Below are 22,697 nucleotides of genomic sequence, written 5' to 3'. Positions count from 1 at the left end.
GAGGGAGACACTTTTGAGATATCAGTTTTATGCAAAGCAAAACAGTTGCAGCGGAATTAACTTTCGACACTACGGCATATGTATTGCCATTCAGTGAATACTCACACAACAAAGCTGAAAGGTTACTTTGAAATCTGGTTTGAACTGTCAAGGCTTCCTAGTCGCCATGGAGAGGCAGAACAGTCACCAAGCAAACTTATTCTTCCCAACACCCATTTGTGCACACGTTGAAACTGACCAGGGCGCAGTTAATACGGTGATTGTCTTATTATGCTTGAGAAATGTGGTAAGAGATGCACAACGATCATACCTGGTCAGCCACCAGTGGGCTTTATGGATCTCCACTATCCAAACATAGCGCCCACTAGTGGCTGCCCGGCAGGCTACATTATATTTATGCCACTTTCACACTGATTATTATTCACGATTGATTAATGATTATCCGTAATCATGGTAGCGTCCACATTAATGTAGTTCATTAAATTAAGTGTTCAGAAATATATTATATTCTTATTTATAATAAAAGTGACCCTAATTATTCACCATTCAGTTTCTATTGAGCACAACATGATCTGAAAACACACAAAAAAAAATGCAAATGCCTCCAACAAGTTGGTAGAGTCAACAAGTTTGATGTAGTCATTGCGTGCTAGGAATAGGGACCGAAAACGAAACTTTGTCTACTTTAATACACTATAAGGGAATTTGTCCAAATACTTACGACACCTTCAAATGAAACAGATATGTATGAAAATACCCACAATAAAAAGGTGACATTCTGTACTGTTGACTCATGAAATATTTGATCTCAAATTCAAAATGCTGGAGTATAGAGCCAAATTAAACGTTTTAGCTTCACTGTCCAAATAAATACGAAAGGGGTGTATGTCTCTGTGTGCAATGCATGTATGAACAGTTGAAGTCAGAAGTTTACATACACTTAGGTTGGAGTCATTAAAACTCGTTTTTCAACCACTCCACAAATTTCTTGTTAACAAACTATAGTTTTGGCAAGTCGGTTAGGACATCTACTTTGTGCATAAACACAAGTAATTTTTCCAACAATTGTTTACAGACAGATTATTTCATTATAATTCACTGTATCACAATTCCAGTGGGCCAGAAGTTTACATACACTAAGTTGACTGTGCCTTCAAACAGCTTCAGAAATTACGGAAAATTATGTCATGGCTTTAGAAGCTTCTGATAGGCAATTGACATGATTTGAGTCAATTGGAGTGTTACCTGTGGATGTATTTCAAAACCTACCTTCAAACTCAGTCCTCTTTGCTTGACATCATGGGAAAGTCAAAAGAAATCAGCCAAGACCTCAGAAAAGAAAATGTAAACCTCCACAAGTCTGGTTCATACTTTGGAGCAATTTCCTGAAGTACCACGTCATCTGTACAAACAATAGTACGCAAGTACGCAAGTATAAACACCACGCAGCCGTCATATCGCTCAGGAAGGAGACGCGTTTTGACTCCTAGAGATGAACGTACTTTGGTGCAAAAAGTGCAAATCAATCTCAGAACAACAGCAAAAGACCTTGTGAAGGTGCTGGAAGAAACAGTACAAAAGTATTTATCTCCACAGTAAAACGATCCTATATCGACATAACCTGAAAGGCGGCTCAGAAGGAAGAAGCCACTGCTCCAAAACCGCCATTAAAAAGCCAGACTATGGTTTGCAACTGCACATGGAGACAAAGATCGTACTGTTTGGAGAAATGTCCTCTGGTCTGATGAAACAAAAATAGAACTGTTGGCCATAATGACCATCATTATGTTTGGAGGAAAAAGGGGGAGGCTTGCAAGCCGAAGAACACCATCCCAACCATGAAGCACGGGGGTGGCAGCATCATGTTGTGGGGGTCTTTGCTGCAGGACGGACTGGTTCACTTCACAAAATAGATGGCTTCAATGAGGAAGGAAAAATCTGTCGATATATTGAAGCAACATCTCAAGACATCAGTCAGGAAGTTACAGCTTGGTCGCAAATGGGGCTTTCCAAATGGACAAAAAATGGCTTAAGGACAACAAAGTCAAACTATTGGAGTGGCCATCCACAAGTCCTGACCTCAATCCCATAGAAAATTTGTTGGCGGAACTGAAAAATAAATAAAAGCTGAAATAAATTATTCTCTCTTATTATTCTGACATTTCATATTCTTTAAAATAAAGTGGTGATCCTAAAACAGGGAATATTACTGGGATTAAATGTCAGAGATTGTGAAAAACGAGTTAAATGTATTTGGCTAAGGTGTATGTCAACTTTCGACTTCAACCTACCCTATGCAACATAATATCCTCCATATATGATCATATCCCTGTCCCCCATCCACAGGGCATGGTGTTGGGCTCCATCCTCGTCCCCATACGAGTCTTCTGGCTGTCCTCTGCTTCCTGATCATGTGGCCTATTGCCCGGCCCGATTGGCTGGCTCTCAGAGGCGGAACGGTCTCGGCCAGTAACTGGTGGAGGAGATGGTTACTACACCCCATCATCTGGTTCCTTAGCCGGGCAGGTTTTTTCTTCCTGGGGTTCTTCTGGTTTCGGGTCAAGGTTGTAGGGTGGGGCATAAGGAGGCTCCTGTGCTGGCAGTGGCACCTCACAGTAGCTTCCTGGATATGTTTGTGCTGACGGAAACCCAGCTGCCTACGGTGGTGTCTAGATCGGAGAACCAAAGCATTCCCTCTATAGGGGGTGAGTGTTCTGTGGGAGACTGGGAGAGGCTCTGGGTCAAAGTTGCCCTTTTAGAGAGACAGGATGGACATTTCTTTGGCATCACCTTCATTAAAAGCATCACATACATTTTCACATCATACACATTTAAACCAGTCAGTCCATCATTAACACATTATACATTCACTCACAAACGACCACTGTCCCAACTGCACTAGATAAAACATATACCGATACAGTCTACTTTGCATTTAGTAGTGCAAAAGCACAAGGAAGTAATTAATATTTGAACACAACTCTCATGATTCTCTCTGTATGTGTGCTTAAGTTGTATTTTTTCCCTCTTTTCTTTCACACCTTACCCCTCTTATTCTCTTGTCTCTTTGTCCTGCACTCTCTTTTCCCACCTTCCATCTTTCCTTTCACCTTTTCCATCCCCTCCTCTCCTCCCTCTTCCTCGCACCTCTCACATTTCCCTGTCTTGTTCTCTCTCTCACAATTCCTGTCTGTTCTCTCTAGTCTCTCTCCTCCTCTCTCTCCACAATTCCCTGTCTGTTCTCTCTAGTCTCTCTCTCCCCTCTCTCTCTCACAATTCCCTGTCTGTTCTCTCTAGTCTCTTCTCCCTCTCTCTCTCTCTCACAATTCCTGTCTGTTTCTCTAGTCTCTCTCTCCTCTCTCTCTCTACCAATTCCCTGTCTGTTCTCTCTAGTCTCTCTCTCCCTCTCTCTCTCACAATTCCTGTTTTGTTCTTCTCTTAGTTCTCTTCCCTCTCTCTCTCACAATTCCTGTCTGTTTCTCTAGTCTCTCTCTCCCTCTCTCTCTCACAATTCCCTGTCTGTTCTCTCTAGTCTCTCTCTCCCTCTCTCTCTCACAATTCCCTGTCTGTTCTCTCTAGTCTCTCTCTCCCTCTCTCTCTCACAATTCCCTGTCTGTTCTCTCTAGGCTCTCTCTCCCTCTCTCTCTCACAATTCCCTGTCTGTTCTCTCTAGTCTTCTCTCTCCCTCTCTCTCTCACAATTCCCTGTCTGTTCTCTCTAGTCTCTCTCTCCCTCTCTCTCTCACAATTCCCTGTCTGTCTCTCTAGTCTCTCTCTCCCCTCTCTCACAATTCCCTGTCTGTTCTCTCTAGTCTCTCTCCCTCTCTCTCACAATTCCCTTCTGTTCTCTCTAGCTCTCTCTCATTCCTGTCTGTTCTCTCTAGTCTCTCTCTCCCTCTCTCTCTCACAATTCCCTGTCTGTTCTTCTCTAGTCTCTCTCTCACAATTCCCTGTCTGTTCTCTCTAGTCTTCTCTCTCCCTCTCTCTCTTCACAATCCCTGTCTGTTCTCTCTAGTCTCCTCTTCACATTCCCTGTCTGTTCTCTCTAGTTCTCTCTCTCCCTCTCTCTCTCACAATTCCCTGTCTGTTCTCTCTAGTCTCTCTCTCCCTCTCTTTCCACAATTCCCTGTCTGTTCTCTCTAGTCTCTTCTCTCCCACATTCCCTGTCTGTTCTCTCTAGTCTCTCTCTTCACAATATCCCTGTCTTTCTCTCTAGGTCTCTCTCCCTCTCTCTCACAATTCCCTGTCTGTTCTCTCTTAGTCTCTCTCTCCCTCTCTTCTCTCACAATTCCCTGTCTGTCTCTCTAGTCTCTCTCCCCTCTCTCTCACAATTCCCTGTCTGTTCTCTCTAGTCTCTCTCTCCCTCTCTCTCCACAATTCCTGGTCTGTTCTCTCTAGTCTCTCTCTCCTCTTCTCTCTCACAATTCCCTGTCTGTTCTCTTCTAGCTCTCTCTCACATTCCCTGTCTGTTCTCTCTAGTCTCTCTCTCCCTCTCTCTCTCACAATCTCCTTGCTTCTCTCTAGTCTCTCTCTCTCACAATTCCCTGTCTGTTTCTCTCTAGTCTCTCTCTCACCAATTCCCTGTGTGTCTCTCTAGTCTCTCTCCCTCTCTCTCTCCACAATTCCTGTCTGTTCTCTCTTAGTCTCTCTCCCTCTCTCTCTCACATTCCCTGTCTGTTCTCTCTAGTCTCTCTCCCTCTCTCTCTCACAATTCCCTTCTGTTCTCTCTTAGTCTCTTCCCTCTTCTCTCACAATTCCCTGTCTGTCTCTCTAGTCTCTCCCCTCTCTCTCTCACAATTCCCTGTCTGTTCTTCTCTAGTCTCTCTCTCCCAAATTCCCTGTCTGTTCTCTCTAGTCTCTCCCTCCCTCTCTCTCCTCACAATTCCCTGTCTGTTCTCTCTCAGTCTCTCTCTCCTCTCTCTCTCACAATTCCTGTCTGTTCTCTCTAGCTCTCTCTCTCACAATTCCCTGTCTGTTCTCTCTAGTCTCCTTCTCTCCTCTCTCTTCTTCCACAATTCCCTGTCTGTTCTCTCTAGTCTCTCTCTCCCTCTCTCTCTCACAATTGCTGTCGTTCTCTCTAGTCTCTCTCTCCCTCCTCTCTTCACCCATTCCCTGTCTGTTCTCTCTAGTCTCTCTTCTCACAATTCGCCTGTCTGTTCTCTCTAGTCTCTCTCTCCCTCTCTCTCTCACAATTGCCTGTCTGTTCTCTCTAGTCTCTCTCTCCCTCTCTCTCTCACAATTGCCTGTCTGTTCTCTCAGTCTCTCTCTTCCCTCTCTCTCTCACAATTGCCTGTCTTTGTTCCCACTAGTCTCTCTCTCACAATTGCCTGTTCTTCCCACACTCTCTCTCACAATTCCCTGTCTGTTCTCTCTAGTCTCTCCCTCACAATTCCCTGTCTGTTCTCTCTAGTCTCTCTCACAATTCCCTGTCTTTTTCTCTAGTCTCTCTCTCACAATTCCCTGTCTGTCTCTCCCTCTCTCTCTCACAATTCCCTTCTGTTCTCTCTAGTCTCTCTTCTCACAATTCCCTGCTGTTCTCCTAGTCTCTCTCTCACACATTCCCTGTCTGTTCTCTCTAGTCTCCCTCTCACAATTCCCTGTCTGTTCTCTCTAGCTCCCTCTCTCTCTCATTTCCCTCTGTTCTCTCTCCCTATAGAGTTTAAGTCTCTCCCTCTCCTCTCTTCAGTAGCACTTCAGTGGCATTTGTCCTAATGAATATAATTATCATGTCAATATGCTATGTCACATTATAACAGCCTTGTGTATGGTTTGTCTTTCTCTCTCTCAGCTCTCCTGGAGTTTAACCAGTCAGTGTTGGTAAACAGGAAGAATCAGAATCCAGGAAACGGGCTGTCGTTCAGATCAAAGAGAGGCTCACCTCCACGGCTACTGGCCACAGGTAAGCAGGGATCAGAGGGCAGGGGTCAAAGGTCAAATTAGGCCAATGGGGGAACTGGTGTAACGTAGTAGCCCTGCCTGAGACATGCAAACCCAATTGTTGCTAGCAGACTACAAGGATTTCCTCTTGGTCTAATGGTTAAGACAGGAGATGCTGGTTCACATCCCACCAGTTACACATGTAACCTCACTGCATCAGTCTTGCGTCATATAGCACCACAAACTTTGTTAACTTGCAATTACCGGTATGTCACGTTCGAATAATGTTGCTGAGGGCCAACAATGAACTTTACTGATGAAGGGACACTTTCATAGAACTGTTTAACACACCTCTGTTCATCAGTCACTGCTTTGCTTTCCCTCCTCCGAATGAACCTTCCTGATGGGACAACATAGAACTGGTTCTACTAACTCCCTTGCTTTCTAAATTCCCATCGCTTCTATTGACTCTATTCATCAAACAGTCTCCCTCTCTCTCATGGCCAGATGCTGATGTTCCCAGAAGGCACCACTACGAACGGCACCACTCTCATAAAGTTCAAACCTGGTGAGATTTAGACCTGGGTTCAATATATTTGAAATCTTTCAAATGCTTTTTGCCTTTGCTTTAGCCTGCCTAGGGTGCCAGATGGGCGGGGGTTGCACTTTTGTGACTATTCTACTGGTTCCATTGTGCCAGTCCAGCTCAATCAAGCCCAGATAAAGTAGTTGAGATAATTTAATAGTATTTGAACCCCGGTTGGTGAGAACATCATAAAGAATGTCACTTCTTCTACACCTAAAGTAATGCATGGTATGTTGTGTTACATAGGGGGGTGAGCTGACTGGTTTGCTGTTCTGGCTCCCTCCTAGGTGCCTTCCTGGCTGGAGTCCCAGTCCAACCTGTTCTGCTGCACTACCCCAACAAACTGGTGAGTAGACTGGACTGCGTCAGATTGGGATACAGCAGAGAAATTGAGTGGCAGAACGGAGGGATGGAACCGCTGCCTCCAGGGGTGCATGTTGTCGGGGAAGCAGCACTGTCACTAGTAGTTACATACCGACGCAGCGGAAGGTGTAGGGGAAGTTGCACATACATTTGTACTGACTCTACACACATCCGCTCACATATAATCATCATGTGCGCTGCTGCTACTCTGTTTATCCTGATGCCTAGTACCCTTGCCCTATACATATCTACCTCCATCAATCCAGTATCCCTGCACATTGTAATTATGCTATTGGAACTGACCCTGTATATAGTATGCTACTTACTACTTGTGTTTTTATCTTGTGTTTTGTTCTACGTTGTTATTTCTAGTATTACATTGTTGGGGTTAGAGCTAGCAGGAAAGGCATTTCACTCTACTGTGCATGTGACATTGAAACTTGAAGTTGGCACTAGATGCTTATCTTCGGTCAGTTTTGCATTTCCCCCACTAATGGCTAAGGTTGGGCTTGTGGGATATTAACCCGGAGCACATTGGAATGTGCCTGAGAGCACCCTACCTTGTTGTATAAAAAAAAGAGCATGTGGTTTGGTTTCTAATCATAGTTAATGTTTGTGGATGTTGGAACTCTCATGGCACCACAGCATGCCTGTACAGTCAGACGTAGGCCCATGCAATGTTCTGAACAGAATCAGGAGATGTACTGTCTGCACATGGCAGTTTACCTTCTAGAAGTATTATTTCTATGCCTTTTTTAAAAACATGCTTACTTTCTAGGATACTGTGCGCTGGACCCACAGGGGAACTACCTGGTAAGACACCATCTATTTGAAATAAAAACCTATAATAATCATTCAAATCAATCTTTATTGTCACATGCGCCAAATACAACAAGTGTTGACCTTACTGTAAAAATGCTTACTTACAAGCCCTTAACCAACAGTGCAGTTCAAGAACTAAAGTAAAACATAATAAAAAAAGTAACACAATAAAATAATAACGAGGCCATATAGAGGAGGTACAGGTACTGAGTCAGTGTACAGATTAGTTGAGGTAATTTGAAGTGACTATGCATAGAAATAAACACGAGTAGCAGCAGTGTACAAAACAAATGGGGGGAGGGGTGGTGGCCATTTGATTAATTGTTCAGCAGTCTTATGGCTTGGGGGTAAAAGCTTTTAAGGAGACTTTTGGACCTAGACTTGGCGCTCCGGTACGCTTGCCGTGTGGTAGCAGAGAAAACAGTCTATGACTTGGGTGACTGGAGTCTCTGACAATTTTTGGGCTTTCCTCTGACACCGCCTAGTATAATAAGTCCAGGATGCCAGGGAGCTTGGCCCCAGTGATTGTACTGGGCCATACACACTACCCTCTGTAGCGCTTTACGGTCAGATGCAGAGCAGTTGCCATACCAGGCGGTGACGCAACCGGTCAGGATGCTCTCTGGTGCAGCTGTATAACTTTTTGACTATCTGGGGACCCATGACAAATCTTTTCAGTCTTCCTGAGGGGGAATAGGTGTTGTCGTGCCCTCTTAATGACCGTTTTGGTGTGTTTGGACCATGTTAGTTTTTGGTTGATGTGGACACCAAGGAACTTGAAACTCTCGACCCGCTCCACTACAGCCCTGTCGATGTTAATGGGGCCTGTTCGGCCCGCCTTTTCCTGTAGTCCACGACCAGCTCCTTTGTCTTGCTCACATGAGGAAGAAGTTGTTGTCCTGGCGCCACACTGCCAGTCTCCCTATAGGCTGTCTCACCGTTGTCGGTGATCAGGCCTACCACTGTTGTGTTGCAGCAAACTTACTGATGGTGTTAGAGTCGTGTTTGGCCACCCAGTCATGGTGAACATGGAGTACAGGAAGGGACTAAGTACACACCCCTGAGGGGCCCCAGTGTTGAGATCAGCGTGGCAGACGTGTTGTTGCCTACCCTTACCACCTGGGGCGGCCCGTCAGGAAGTCCAGGATCCAGTTGCAGAGGAGGGAGGGGCCTTAGTGATGAGCTTCGTGGGCACTATGGTGTTGAACACTTGAGCTGTAGTCAATGAACAGCATTCTCACATAGGTGGTTCCTTTTGTCCAGGGGATAGGACAGTGTGGAGTGCAACAGAAGATTGCATCATCTGTGGATCTGTTTGGGCGGTATGCGAATTGGAGTGGGTCTAGGGTATCCGGGAGGATGCTGTTGTGAAGCCGATGACCAGCCTTTCAAAGCACTTGATGGCTGCAGAAGTGAGTGCTAGGGGCGGTAGTCATTTAGGCAGGTTACCTTCGGATTCTGGGCACAGGGACTATTGTGGTCTGCTTGAAACATGTGGGTATTACAGACTTGGTCAGGGAGAGGTTGAAAATGTCAGTGAAGACACTTGCCAGTTGGTCCGTGCATGCTTTGAGTACACGTCCTGGTAATCCATCTGGCCCGCGGCTGTGTGAATGTTGACCTGTTTTAGGGTCTTGCTCACATCAGTTACCGAGAGCGTTATCACACAGTCATCCAGAACAGCTGGTGCTCTCGTGCATGCTTCAGTGTTGGCTTGCCTCGAAGCGAGCATAAAAGGCATTTAGCTCGTCTGTTAGGCTCGCGTCACTGGGCAGCTCGCGTCTGGGTTTCCCTTTGTAGTCCGTAATAGTTTTCAAGCCCTGCCACATCTGACGTGCGTCAGAGCTCATTATCAACTTCATTATCAAATCTCAAATTTAACATACATACTATTGGAAACAAGTTGTCAATATATGATATTTCACTGATTGTGGGGGTGTTTTCCCTCCAGGGTTGAGGCATTGGGGCACACCTGCTCTCAGCTCTACACTAACGTTACTGTTGAGTAAGGCCATATTGTCCATAATCAGAATGACCACTCACAGAAGAAAAATGTTCTGTTTCTCATTGGCTGTAATACCTGTCAGTACAAAATGTATGTTCTCTTATTGGCTACAGTACCTGCCAGTATACACCCCTCCCAGAGGAGAAGGATGACCCTAATCTGTATGCAGACAATGTCCAAAAACTCATGGCCAGTGAGTCTACACAGCGTGGGTGTAGTTTGTGGACGTTTCCACTGTTTGGCATGTTGTGGTCAATTTTTGCCTCTGTATTTGCATAATGTATTACTTGGCTATCTGTTTGCTTTGGAATGCATGTATATTATGAAGGTGTGTAGATGATTCTAACATCTGTAACCTCTTTGTGTCTACAGGACCCTGGGCATCCCGGCGACAGACTATGTGATGGAGGGGCGTGTTCCTACCAGAAAACTGGGAGGCTCTCCTCCCCCTAGAACCACCTGCCAGAGAAACTCTCTCTCTGCTGCCACCAGACGGGTAAGAGGGGTGTGTGTGTGTGTGTGTGTGTTGTGTGTGTGTGTGTGTGTGGTGTGTGTGTGTGTGTGTGTACACTACATGACCAAAAATATGGGACACCTGCTCGTCAAACATCTCATTTCCAATATGATGGGCATTAATATTGGAGCTGGTCCCCCCTTTGCTGCTATAACAGCCTTCTGTTATACCTAACTCTTCTGGGAAGGCTTCCACTAGAATGTTGGAACATTTTCTGCAGGGACTTTTTTTTCATTCAGCCACAAGAGCATTAGTGAGGTCAGGCACTGGTGTTGGGCGATTAGGCCTGGCTCGCATTTGGCATTCGATGGGTAGGTCAGGGCTCTGTGCAGGCCAGTCAATTCTTCCACACCGATCTCCGACAAACCACTTCTATATGGACCCCGCTTTGTGCATGGGGGCATTGTCATGCTGAAACAGGAAAGGGCCTTCCCAAAAATGATGCCACAAAGTTGGAAGCGCAGAATCGTATAGAATGCAGTGTATGCTGTATCGTTGAGATTTCCCTTCACTGGAACTTAAGGGGCCTAGCCCGAACCATGAAAAACAGCCCCAGACCATTATTCCTCCCCATCAAACTTTACAGTTTGGCACTATGCAATTGGGGCAGGTAGCGCCTCTCCTGGCATCTGCCAAACCCAGATTCGTCCGTCGGACTGCCAGATGGTGAAGCGTGAGTCATCACTCCAGAGAACACGTTTCCACTGCTCCAGAGTTCAATGGTGGGAGAGCTTTACACCACTCCAGCCGGCGCTTGGCATTGCGCATGGTGATCTTAGGCTTGTGTGCAGCTGGAAACCCATTCATAAAAACCAGACAAACAGTTATTGTTGCTGATATTGCTTCCAGACGCAGTTTGAACTTTTGTAGTGAGTGTTGCAACCGAGGACAGGGCCATTTTTTACACGCTTCAGCACTCTGCGCGTTCTGTTCTTGAGCTTGTGTGCCTACCACTTCGGGGCTGAGCCGTTGTTGCTCCTAGACGTTTCCACTTCACAATAACAGCACTTACAGTTGACCGGGGCAGCTCTAGCAAGGCAGAAATTTGACAAAACTGACTTGTTGGAAATTCTACTACCAATGTTTGTCTATGGAGATTGCATGACTGTGTGCTCGATTTTATACACCTGTCAGCAACGGGTGGTGGCTGAAAGGCGCACACCCAAAGTGTCCACTTTTGGCATGTAGTTTATGTGTAGGTAGATCTTGATCTATGGCTGTGTGTTTGATGGTGACTAAGCAAATGCCTTCCTTCTTGTGTGCAAGACTTAAATGATTGTCTATAAACATCTTGCTAACCTCTCTCATCTATCGCTCCTCTCTCATCTATCTCTCTTTTCTCCGTCCTCTCTATCTTGCTCTCTCGCCCCTCTCTCATCTCTTCTCTGCTCTCTCGCCCCTCTCTCATCTCGCTCCCTCTCATCTTCTCGCTCTTCTCTCACTCTCTTGCTCTCTCGCCCCTCTCTCATCCCTCTCGCCCCTCTCTCATCTCTCTCTCGCCCTCTCTCTCTCGCTCTCGCCCCTTCTCTCACTCTCTCTCGTCCTCTCTCGCTCCTCTCATCTCTCGTCTCGCCCCTCTCTCATCTCTCTCTCGCCCCTCTCTCATCTCTCTCTCGCCCCTCTCTCATCTCTCTCTCGCCCCTCTTCTCATCTCTCTCTCGTCCCTCTTTCTCATCTCTCTCTCGTCCCTCTCTCATCTCTCTCTCGCCCCTCTCTCATCTCTCTCTCGCCCTCTCTCGCCCCTCCTCTCATCTCTCTCTCGCCCCTCTCATCTCTTTTCTCGCCCCTTCTCTCTCTCTTCTCGCCCTCTCTCATCTCTCTCTCGCCCCTCTCTCATCTCTCTCTCGCCCCTCTCTCATCTCTCTCTTCCCCTCTCTCATCTCTCTCTCGCCCCTCTCTCATCTCTCTCTCGCCCCTCTCCGATCCTCAGCTCGGAGAGTCCCGAGGGTGGAGCAAGCACTGATAAGATGATTGACAGGTTGTTCAGTCAGAACAGGGTTGGACGGGCTGGTGTGGATTGAGCTGCCCACTCCTAGGACTTGACAGACAGACGACTGCTGCTAAGATCTTGTTGGACGTCTCCGAGACTGAGGATGGAGAGGGGCGAGAGAGAGATGAGAGAGGGCGAAGAGATGAGAGAGGGGCAAGAGAAGATGAGGGGCGGAAGAGAGAGATGAGAGAGAGGGCGAGAGAGAATGAGAGAGGGCGAGGAGAGAGAGAGAGAAGGGCGAGAAAGAGATGAGAGGGCGAGAGAGAGATGAGAGAGGGGCGAGAGAGGGGCGAGAGAGAGATGAGAGAGGGGCGAGAGAGAGATGAGAGAGGACAGAGAGAGAGAGAGAGGGACGAGAGAGAGATGAGAGCAGGGCGAGGGAGAGAGAGAGGGGCGAGAGAGAGATGAGAGGGGCGAGAGAGAGATGAGAGAGGGCGAGAGAGAGATGAGAGAGGAGCGAGAGAGAGGAGCGAAGAGAGAGATGAGAGAGGGCGAGAGAGAGATGAGAGAGGGGCGAGAGAGAGATGAGAGAGGGCGAGAGAGAGATGAGAGAGGGCGAGAGAGCAAGAGAGATGAGAGAAGAGCGAGAGAGATGAAGAGGAGGAATGAGAGAGGCGAGAGAGCAAGAGAGATGAGAAGGGGCGAGAGAGCAAGATAGAGAGGAGCGAGAAAAAGATAGATGAGAGAGGAGCGATAGATGAGAGAGGTTAGCAAGATGTTTATAGACAATCATTTAAGTCTTGCAACACAAGAAGGAAGCATTTGCTTAGTCACCATCAAACACACAGCCATAGATCAAGAGTCTACCTTACACATAAAACTACCATGGCCAAAAGTGACACTTTGGGTGTGGCCTTTCAGCCACACCCGTTGCTGACAGGTGTATAAAATCGAGCACACAGTCATGCAATCTCCATAGACAAACATTGGTAGTAGAATTTCCAACAAGTCAGTTTGTCAAATTCTGCCTTGCTAGAGCTGCCCCGGTACAACTGTAAGTGCTGTTATTGTGAAGTGGAAACGTCTAGGAGCAACCAACGGCTCAGCCCAGAAGTGGTAGGCCACACAAGCTCACAGAACAGGACCGCAGAGTGCTGAAGCGTGTAAAAATGGCCTGTCCTCGGTTGCAACACTCACTACCAAGTCCAAACTGCGTCTGGAAGCAATTATCAGCACAATAACTGGTTGCTGGTGTTTTATGAAATGGGTTTCAGCTGCACACAAGCCTAAGATACCATGCGCAAATGCCAAGGCGCCGGCTGAGTGGTGTAAAGCTCTCCACCATTGAACTCTGGAGCAGTGGAAACGTGTTCTCTGGAGTGATGACTCACGCTTCACCATCTGGCAGTCCGACGGACGAATCTGGTTGCAGATGCCAGAGAGCGCTACCTGCCCCATTGCATAGTGCCAACTGTAAAGTTTGATGGAGGAGGAATAATGTCTGGGGCTGTTTTTCATGGTTCGGCTAGGCCCCTTAGTTCCAGTGAAGGGAAATCTCAACGATACAGCATTACACTGCATTCTATACGATTCTGCGCTTCCAACTTTGTGGCATTCATTTTTGGGAAGGCCCTTTCCTGTTTCAGCATGACAATGCCCCCATGCACAAAGCGGGTCCATATAGAAGTGGTTTGTCGAGATCGGTGTGGAAGAACTTGACTGGCCTGCACAGAGCCCTACCTCAAACCATCGAATGCCAAATGCGAGCCAGGCCTAATCGCCCAACATCAGTGCCTGACCTCACTAATGCTCTTGTGGCTGAATGGAAAAAAGTCCCTGCAGAAATGTTCCAAACTAGTGGAAAGCCTTCCCAGAAGAGTTAGGTATAACAGAAGGCTGTTATAGCAGCAAGGGGGACCAGCTCCATATTAATGCCATGATATTGGGAATGAGATGTTTGACGAGCAGGTGTCCACATATTTTTGGTCATGTAGTGTACACCACCACACACACACAACACACACACACACACACACACACACACACACACACCACACACACACACACACCCTCTTACCCGTCTTGGTGCAGCAGAGAGAGAAGTTTCTCTGGCAGGTGGTTCTAGGGGGAGAGACCCTCCCAGTTTTCTGTAGGAACACGCCCCTCCATCACATAGTCTGTCGCCGGGATGCCCAGGGTCCTGATAGACAGCAAGAGGTACAGATGTTAGAATCATCTACACACCTTCATAAATACATGCATCAAAGCAAACAGATAGCCAAGTATACATTATGAAATACAGAGGCAAAATTGACCACAACAGTGCCAAACAGTGGAAACGTCCACAAACTACACCCACGCTGTGTAGGACACTTGGCCATGAGTTTTTGGACATTGTCTGCATACAGATTAGGGTCATCCTTCTCTCCTGGGAGGGGTGTATACTGGCAGGACTGTAGCCAATAAGAGAACATACATTTTGTACTGAAGGTATTACAGCCAATGAGAAACAGAACATTTTCTTCTGTGAGTGGTCATTCTGATTATGGACAATTGGCCTTACCTCAACAGTAACGTTAGTTGTAGAGCTGAGAGCAGTGTGCCACAATGCCTCAACCCTGGAGGAAAAACACCCCCACCAATCAGTGAAATATCATAGTATTGACAACTTGTTTCCAATAGTATGTATGTTAAATTGAGGATTGATAATGAAGTGATAATGAGCTCTGACGCACGTCAGATGTGGGCAGGGCTTGAAACTATTACGGACTACAAAGGGAAACCCAGACGCGAGCTGCCCAGTGACGCGAGCCTAACAGACGAGCTAAATGCCTTTTATGCTCGCTTCGAGGCAAGCAACACTGAAGCATGCAGCGAGAGCACCAGCTGTTCTGGATGACTGTGTGATAACGCTCTCGGTAAACTGATGTGAAGACAAGACCCTTAAACAGGCAACATTCACACAGCCGCGGGGCCAGATGGATTACCAGGACGTGTACTCAAAGCATGCACGGACCAACTGGCAAGTGTCTTCACTGACATTTTCAACCTCTCCTGACCAAGTCTGTAATACCCACATGTTTCAAGCAGACCACCATAGGCCTGTGCCCCAGAATCCGAAGTAACCTGCCTAAATGACTACCGCCCCGTAGCACTCACTTCTGCAGCCATCAAGTGCTTTGAAAGGCGTGGTCATGGCTCACAACAGCATCCTCCCGGATACCCTAGACCCACTCCAATTCGCATACCGCCCCACAGATCCACAGATGATGCAATCTCTGTTGCACTCCACACTGTCCTATCCCACCTGGACAAAAGGAACACCTATGTGAGAATGCTGTTCATTGACTACAGCTCAGTGTTCAACACCATAGTGCCCACGAAGCTCATCACTAAGGCCCCTCACCTCCCTCTGCAACTGGATCCGGACTTCCTACGGGCCGCCCCCAGGTGTAAGGTAGGCAACAACACGTCTGCCACGCTGATCCTCAACACTGGGGCCCCTCAGGGTGTGTACTTAGTCCCTTCCTGTACTCCATGTTCACCCATGACTGGTGGCCAAACACGACTCTAACACCATCAGTAAGTTTGCTGACAACACAACAGTGGTAGGCCTGATCACCGACAACGGTGAGACAGCCTATAGGGAGACTGGCAGGTGGCGCCAGGACAACAACTTCTTCCTCAAGTGGAGCAAGACAAAGGAGCTGGTCGTGGACTACAGGAAAAGGCGGGCCGAAACAGGCCCCCATTAACATCGACAGGGCTGTAGTGGAGCGGGTCGAGAGTTTCAAGTTCCTTGGTGTCCACATCACCAACAAACTAACATGGTCCAAACACACCAAAACGGTCATTAAGAGGGCACGACAACACCTATTCCCCTCAGGAGACTGAAAAAATTTGTCATGGGTCCCAGATAGTCAAAAAGTTATACAGCTGCACCAGAGAGCATCCTGACCGGTTGCGTCACCGCCTGGTATGCAAACTGCTCTGCATCTGACCGTAAAGCGCTACAGAGGGTAGTGTGTATGGCCCAGTACATCACTGGGGCCAAGCTCCCTGGCATCCTGGACTTATATACTAGGCGGTGTCAGAGGAAAGCCCAAAAAATTTGTCAGAGACTCCAGTCACCCAAGTCATAGACTGTTTTCTCTGCTACCACACGGCAAGGTACCGGAGCGCCAAGTCTAGGTCCAAAAGTCTCCTTAAAAGCTTTTACCCCCAAGCCATAAGACTGCTGAACAATTAATCAAATGGCCACCACCCCTCCCCCCATTTGTTTTGTACACTGCTGCTACTCGGTGTTTATTATCTATGCATAGTCACTTCAAATTACCTCAACTAATCTGTACACTGACTCAGTACCTGTACCTCCTCTATATGGCCTCGTTATTATTTTATTGTGTTACTTTTTTATTATGTTTTACTTTAGTTCTTGAACTGCACTGTTGGTTAAGGCTTGTAAGTAAGCATTTTTACAGTAAGGTCAACACTTGTTGTATTTGGCGCATGTGACAAATAAAGATGATTTGAATGATTATATAGGTTTTTTTCAAATAGATGGTGTCTTACCAGGTAGTTCCCCTGTGGGTCCAGCGCACAGTATCCTAGAAAGTAAGCATGTTTTAAAAAGGCATAGAAATAATACTTCTAGAAGGTAAACTGCCATGTGCAGACAGTACATCTCCTGATCTTGTTCAGAACATTGCATGGGCCTACGTCTGACGGTACAGGCATGCTGTGGTGCCATGAGAGTTCCAACATCCACAAACATTTAACTATGATTAGAAACCAAACCACATGCTCTTTTTTTTATACAACAAGGTAGGGTGCTCTCAGGCACCAATTCCAATGTGCTCCGGGTTAATATCCCACAAGGCCCAACCTTAGCCATTAGTGGGGGAAATGCAAAACTGACCGAAGATAAGCATCTAGTGCCAACTTCAAGTTTCAATTCACATGCACAGTAGAGTGAAATGCCTTTCCTGCTAGCTCTCAACCCCAACAATGTAATACTAGAAATAACAACGTAGAACAAAACACAAGATAAAAAACACAAGTAGTAAGTAAGCATACTATAACAGGGTCAGTTCCAATAGCATAATTACAATGTGCAGGGATACTGGATTGATGGAGGTAGATATGTATAGGGCAAGGGTACTAGGCATCAGGTATAAACAGAGTAGCAGCAGCGCACATGATGATTATATGTGAGCGAGATGTGGGTAGAGTCAGTACAAATGTATGTGGCAACTTCACCCTACACTTCCGCTGCGTCGGTATGTAAACTACTAGTGACAGTGCTGCTTCCCCGACAACATGCACCCCTGGAGGCAGCGGTTCCATCCCTCCGTTCTGCCACTCAATTTCTCTGCTGTATCCCAATACTGACGCAGTCCAGTCTACTCACCAGTTTGTTGGGGTAGTGCAGCAGAACAGGTTGGACTGGGACTCCAGCCAGGAAAGGCACCTGGAGGAGACAGAACAGCAAACCAGTCAGCTCACCCCCCTATGTAACACACAACATACCATGCATTACTTTAGTGTAGAAGAAGTGACATCTTTATGATGTTCTCACCAACCCGGGGTTCAAATACTATTCAAATTATCCAACTACTTTATCTGGGCTTGATTGAGCTTGACTGGCACAATGGAACCAGTAGAATAGTCACAAAAGTGCAACCCCCGCCCATCTGGCACCCTAGGCAGGCTAAAGCAAAGGCAAAAAGCATTTGAAAGATTTCAAATATCTGAACCCAGGTCTAAATCTCACCAGGTTTGAACTTTATGAGAGTGGGTGCCGTTCGTAGTGGTGCCTTCTGGGAACATCAGCATCTGGCCATGAGAGAAGAGGGAGACTGTTTGATGAATAAGTCAATGAGAGCGATGGGGAATTTAGAAAGCAAGGGAGTTAGTAGAAACCAGTTCTATGTTGTCCCATCAGGAAGGTTCATTCGGAGGAGGGAAAGCAAAGCAGTGACTGATGAACAGAGGTGTGTTAAACCAGTTCTATGAAAGCTGTCCCTTCATCAGTAAAGTTCATTGTTGGCCGCTAGCAACATTATTCGAACGTGACATACCGTATTGCAAGTTAACAAAGTTGTGGTGCATATTGACGCAAGACTGATGCAGTGAGGTTACATGTGTAACTGGGGGATGTGAACCAGCATCTCCTGTCTTAACCATTAGACCAAGAGGAAATCCTTGTAGTCTGCTAGCAACAATTGGGTTTGCATGTCTCAGGCAGGGCTACTACGTTACACCAGTTCCCCCATTGGCCTAATTTGACCTTTGACCCCTGCCCTCTGATCCCTGCTTACCTGTGGCCAGTAGCCGTTGGAGGTGAGCCTCTCTTTGATCTGAACGACAGCCCGTTTCCTGGATTCTGGATTCTTCCTGTTTACCAACACTGACTGTGTTAAACTCCAGGAGAGCTGAGAGAGAGAAAAGACAAACCATACACAAGGCTGTTATAATGTGACATAGCCATATTGACATGATAATTATATTCATTAGGACACAAATGCCACTGAAGTGCTACTGAAGAGAGGAGAGGGAGAGACTTAAACTCTATAGGGAGAGAGAACAGAGGAAATGAGAGAGAGAGGGAGACTAGAGAGAAACAGACAGGGAATTGTGAGAGGGAGACTAGAGAGAACAGACAGGGAATTGTGAGAGAGAGGACTAGAGAGAACAGACAGGGAATTGTGAGAGAGAGACTAGAGAGAACAGACAGGGAATTGTGAGAGAGAGAGGGAGAGAACAGACAGGGAATTTGTGAGAGAGAGACTAGAGAGAAACAGACAGGGAATTGTGAGAGAGACTAGAGAGAACAGACAGGGAATTGTGAGGAGAGACTAGAGAGAACAGACAGGAATGTGAGAGAGAGACTAGTGGGAACAGACAGGCAATTGTGGAGAGAGAGACTAGTGGAACAGACAGGCAATTGTGAGAGAGAGGAGAGAGAGACTAGAGAGAACAGACAGGCAATGGAGAGAGAAGGAGAGAGAGACTAGAGAGAACAGACAGGCAATTGTGAGAGAGAGAGTAGAGAGAGAGACTTAGGAGAGAACAGACAGGAATTGTGAGAGAGAGACTAGAGAGAACAGACAGGGAATTGTGAGAGAGAGAGGGAGAGAGAGACTAGAGAGAACAGACAGGCAATTGTGAGAGAGAGAGGAGAGAGAGAGACTAGAGAGAACAGACAGGGATTGTGAGAGAGAGAGGAGAGAGAGACTAGAGAGAACAGAAGGGAATTGTGAGAGAGAGACTAGAGAGAACAGACAGGAATGTGAGGAGAGAGGGAGAGAAGACTAAGAGAAACAGACAGGGATTGTGAGAGAGAGAGAGGGAGGGAGAGACTAGAGAGAACAGACAGGAATTGGAGAGAGAGACTAGAGAGAACAGACAGGGAATTGTGAGAGAGAGAGGGAGAGAGACTAGAGAGAACAGACAGGGAATTGTGAGAGAAGAGAGGGAGAGAACTAGAAGAGAACAGCAGGGAATGGAGAGAGAGAGGGAGAGAGACTAGAGAGAACAGACAGGAATTGTGAAGAGAGAGGGAGAGAGACTAGAGAGAACAGACAGGGAATTGTGAGAGAGAGAGGAGAGAGACTAGAGAGAGAACAGACAGGGAATTGTGAGAGAGAGACTAGAGAGAACAGACAGGGAATTGTGAGAGAGAGGACTAGAGAGAACAGACAGGGAATTGTAGAGAGAGAGGGAGAGAGAGACTAGAGAACAGACAGGGAATTTGTGAGAGAGAGACTAGAGAGAACAGACAGGGAATTGTGAGAGAGAGAGGGAGAGAGAGACTAGAGAGAACAGACAGGGAATGTGAAGAGAGAGGAGAGAGAGACTAGAGAGAACAGACAGGAATTGTTGAGAGAGAGGGGAGAGAGACTAGAGAGAACAGACAGGGAATTTGGAGAGAGAGAGGGAGAGAGAGACTAGAGAGAACAGACAGGGAATTGTGAGAGAGAGGGAGAGAGAACTAGAGAGAACAGACAGGGAATGTGTGAGAGAGAGACTAGAGAGAACAGACAGGGAATTGGGAGAGAGAGACTAGAGAGAACAGACAGGGAATTGTGAGAAAGAGAGGAGAGAGAGAGACTAGAGAGAACAGACAGGAATTGTGAGAGAGAGAGGGAGAGAAGACTAGAGAGAACAGACAGGAATTGTGAGAGAGAGACTAGAGAGAACAGACAGGGATTGTGAGAGAGAGAGGGAGAGAGAGACTAGAGAGAACAGACAGGAATTGTGAGAGAGAGACTAGAGAGAACAGACAGGGAATTGTGAGAGAGAGAAGGAGAGAGAGACTAGAGAGAACAGACAGGGAATTGTGAGAGAGAGACTAGAGAGAACAGACAGGGAATTGTGAGAGAGAGAGGGAGAGAGACTAGAGAGAACAGACAGGAGATTGTGAGAGAGGGGAGAGAGAGACTAGAGAGAACAGACAGGAATGTGAGAGAGAGGAGGGAGAGAGACTAGAGAGAACAGACAGAATTGTGAGAGAGAGAGGGAGAGAGAGATGAAGAGAGAAAACAGACAGGGAATTGTGAGAGAGAGAGGGAGAGAGAGACTAGAGAGAACAGTAACAGGGAATTGTGTAGAGAGAGAGCGAGAGGGAGAGAGGCACTAGAGAGAACAGACAGGGAATGTGAGAGAGAGAGGGGAGAAGAGACTAGAGAGAAAGACAGGGAATTTGTGAGAGAGAGAGGGGAGAGAGAGACTAGAGAGAAACAGACAGGGAATTGTGAGAGAGAGAGAGGGAGAGAGAGACTAGAGAGAACAGACAGGAATTGTTGAGAGAGAGAGAGAGAGAGAGGACTAGAGAGAACAGAACAGGGAATTGTGAGAGAGAGAGGGAGAGAGACTAGAGAGAACAGACAGGGAATTTGTGAGAGAGAGAGAGAGGGAGAGAGAGACTAGAGAGAACAGACAGGGAATTGTGAGAGAGAGAGAGGGAGAGAGAGACTAGAGAGAACAGACAGGGAATTGTGAGAGAGAGAGAGGGAGAGAGACTAGAGAGAACAGACAGGGAATTGTGAGAGAGAGAACAGACAGGGAAATGTGAGAGGTGGCGAGGAAGAGGGAGGAGAGGAGGGGATGGAAAAGGTGAAAGAGAAAGATGGAAGGTGGGAAAAGAGAGTGCAGGACAAAGAGACAAGAGAATAAGAGGGGTAAGGTGTGAAAGAAAAAGAGGGAAAAATACAACTTAAGCACACATACAGAAGAGAATCATGAGAGTTGTGTTCAAATATTAATTACTTCCTTGTGCTTTTGCACTACTAAATGCAAAGTAGACTGTATCGGTATATGTACTTATCTAGTGCAGTTGGGACAGTGGTCGTTTGTGAGTGAATGTATTAATGTGTTAATGATGGACTGACTGGTTTAAATGTGTATGATGTGAAAATGTATGTGATGCTTTTAATGAAGGTGATGCCAAAGAAAATGTCCATCCTGTCTCTCTAAAAGGGCAACTTTGACCCAGAGCCTCTCCCAGTCTCCCACAGAACACTCACCCCCTATAGAGGGAATGCTTTGGTTCTCCGATCTAGACACCACCGTAGGCAGCTGGGTTTCCGTCAGCACAAACATATCCAGGAAGCTACTGTGAGGTGCCACTGCCAGCACAGGAGCCTCCTTATGCCCCACCCTACAACCTTTGACCCGGAACCAGAAGAACCCCAGGAAGAAAAACACTGCCCGGCTAAGGAACCAGATGATGGGGTGTAGTAACCATCTCCTCCACCCAGTTACTGGCCGAGACCGTTCCGCCTCTGAGAGGCCAGCCAATCGGAGCCGGGCAATAGGCCACATGATCAGGAAGCAGAGGACAGCCAGAAAGACTCGTATGGGGACGAGGATGGAGCCCAACACCATGCCCTGTGGATGGGAGGGACAGGGATATGATCATATATGGAGGATATTATGTTGCATAGGGTAGGTTGAAGTCGGAAGTTGACATACACCTTAGCCAAATACATTTAAACTCAGTTTTTCACAATTCCTGACATTTAATCCCAGTAAATATTCCCTGTTTTAGGATCACCACTTTATTTTAAGAATATGAAATGTCAGAATAATAGTAGAGAGAATAATTTATTTCAGCTTTTATTTATTTTTCAGTTCCGCCAACAAATTTTCTATGGGATTGAGGTCAGGACTTTGTGATGGCCACTCCAATAGTTTGACTTTGTTGTCCTTAAGCCATTTTTTGTCCATTTGGAAGACCCATTTGCGACCAAGCTGTAACTTCCTGACTGATGTCTTGAGATGTTGCTTCAATATATCGACAGATTTTTCCTTCCTCATGAAGCCATCTATTTTGTGAAGTGAACCAGTCCGTCCTGCAGCAAAGCACCCCCACAACATGATGCTGCCACCCCCGTGCTTCATGGTTGGGATGGTGTTCTTCGGCTTGCAAGCCTCCCCCTTTTTCCTCCAAACATAATGATGGTCATTATGGCCAAACAGTTCTATTTTTGTTTCATCAGACCAGAGGACATTTCTCCAAACAGTACGATCTTTGTCTCCATGTGCAGTTGCAAACCATAGTCTGGCTTTTTAATGGCGGTTTTGGAGCAGTGGCTTCT

General features: G+C 46.7%; 1 long non-coding RNA gene and 1 pseudogene across 1 annotated transcript; both read right to left on the bottom strand.

Moving 5' to 3' along the window:
• LOC111960366 (lysophospholipid acyltransferase LPCAT4-like) overlaps window positions 1–22,697 on the bottom strand; it is a 33,677-nt pseudogene that overhangs the window by 9,063 nt on the left and 1,917 nt on the right.
• On the bottom strand, window positions 14,692–17,567 carry LOC111960370 (uncharacterized). The gene is made up of 3 exons (XR_002876826.2): window positions 17,507–17,567; window positions 16,669–16,703; window positions 14,692–14,714 (listed from the first exon to the last, which is right to left on the bottom strand). It is a non-coding gene; the product is annotated as an uncharacterized lncRNA (long non-coding RNA).

The sequence above is a fragment of the Salvelinus sp. IW2-2015 genome, linkage group LG37 (assembly GCF_002910315.2).
Source record: "Salvelinus sp. IW2-2015 linkage group LG37, ASM291031v2, whole genome shotgun sequence".
Classification (NCBI taxonomy): domain Eukaryota; kingdom Metazoa; phylum Chordata; class Actinopteri; order Salmoniformes; family Salmonidae; genus Salvelinus; species Salvelinus sp. IW2-2015.
The sequence above is the reverse complement of the archived record's forward strand: the minus strand, read 5'-3'. Positions and strand labels throughout refer to the sequence as shown.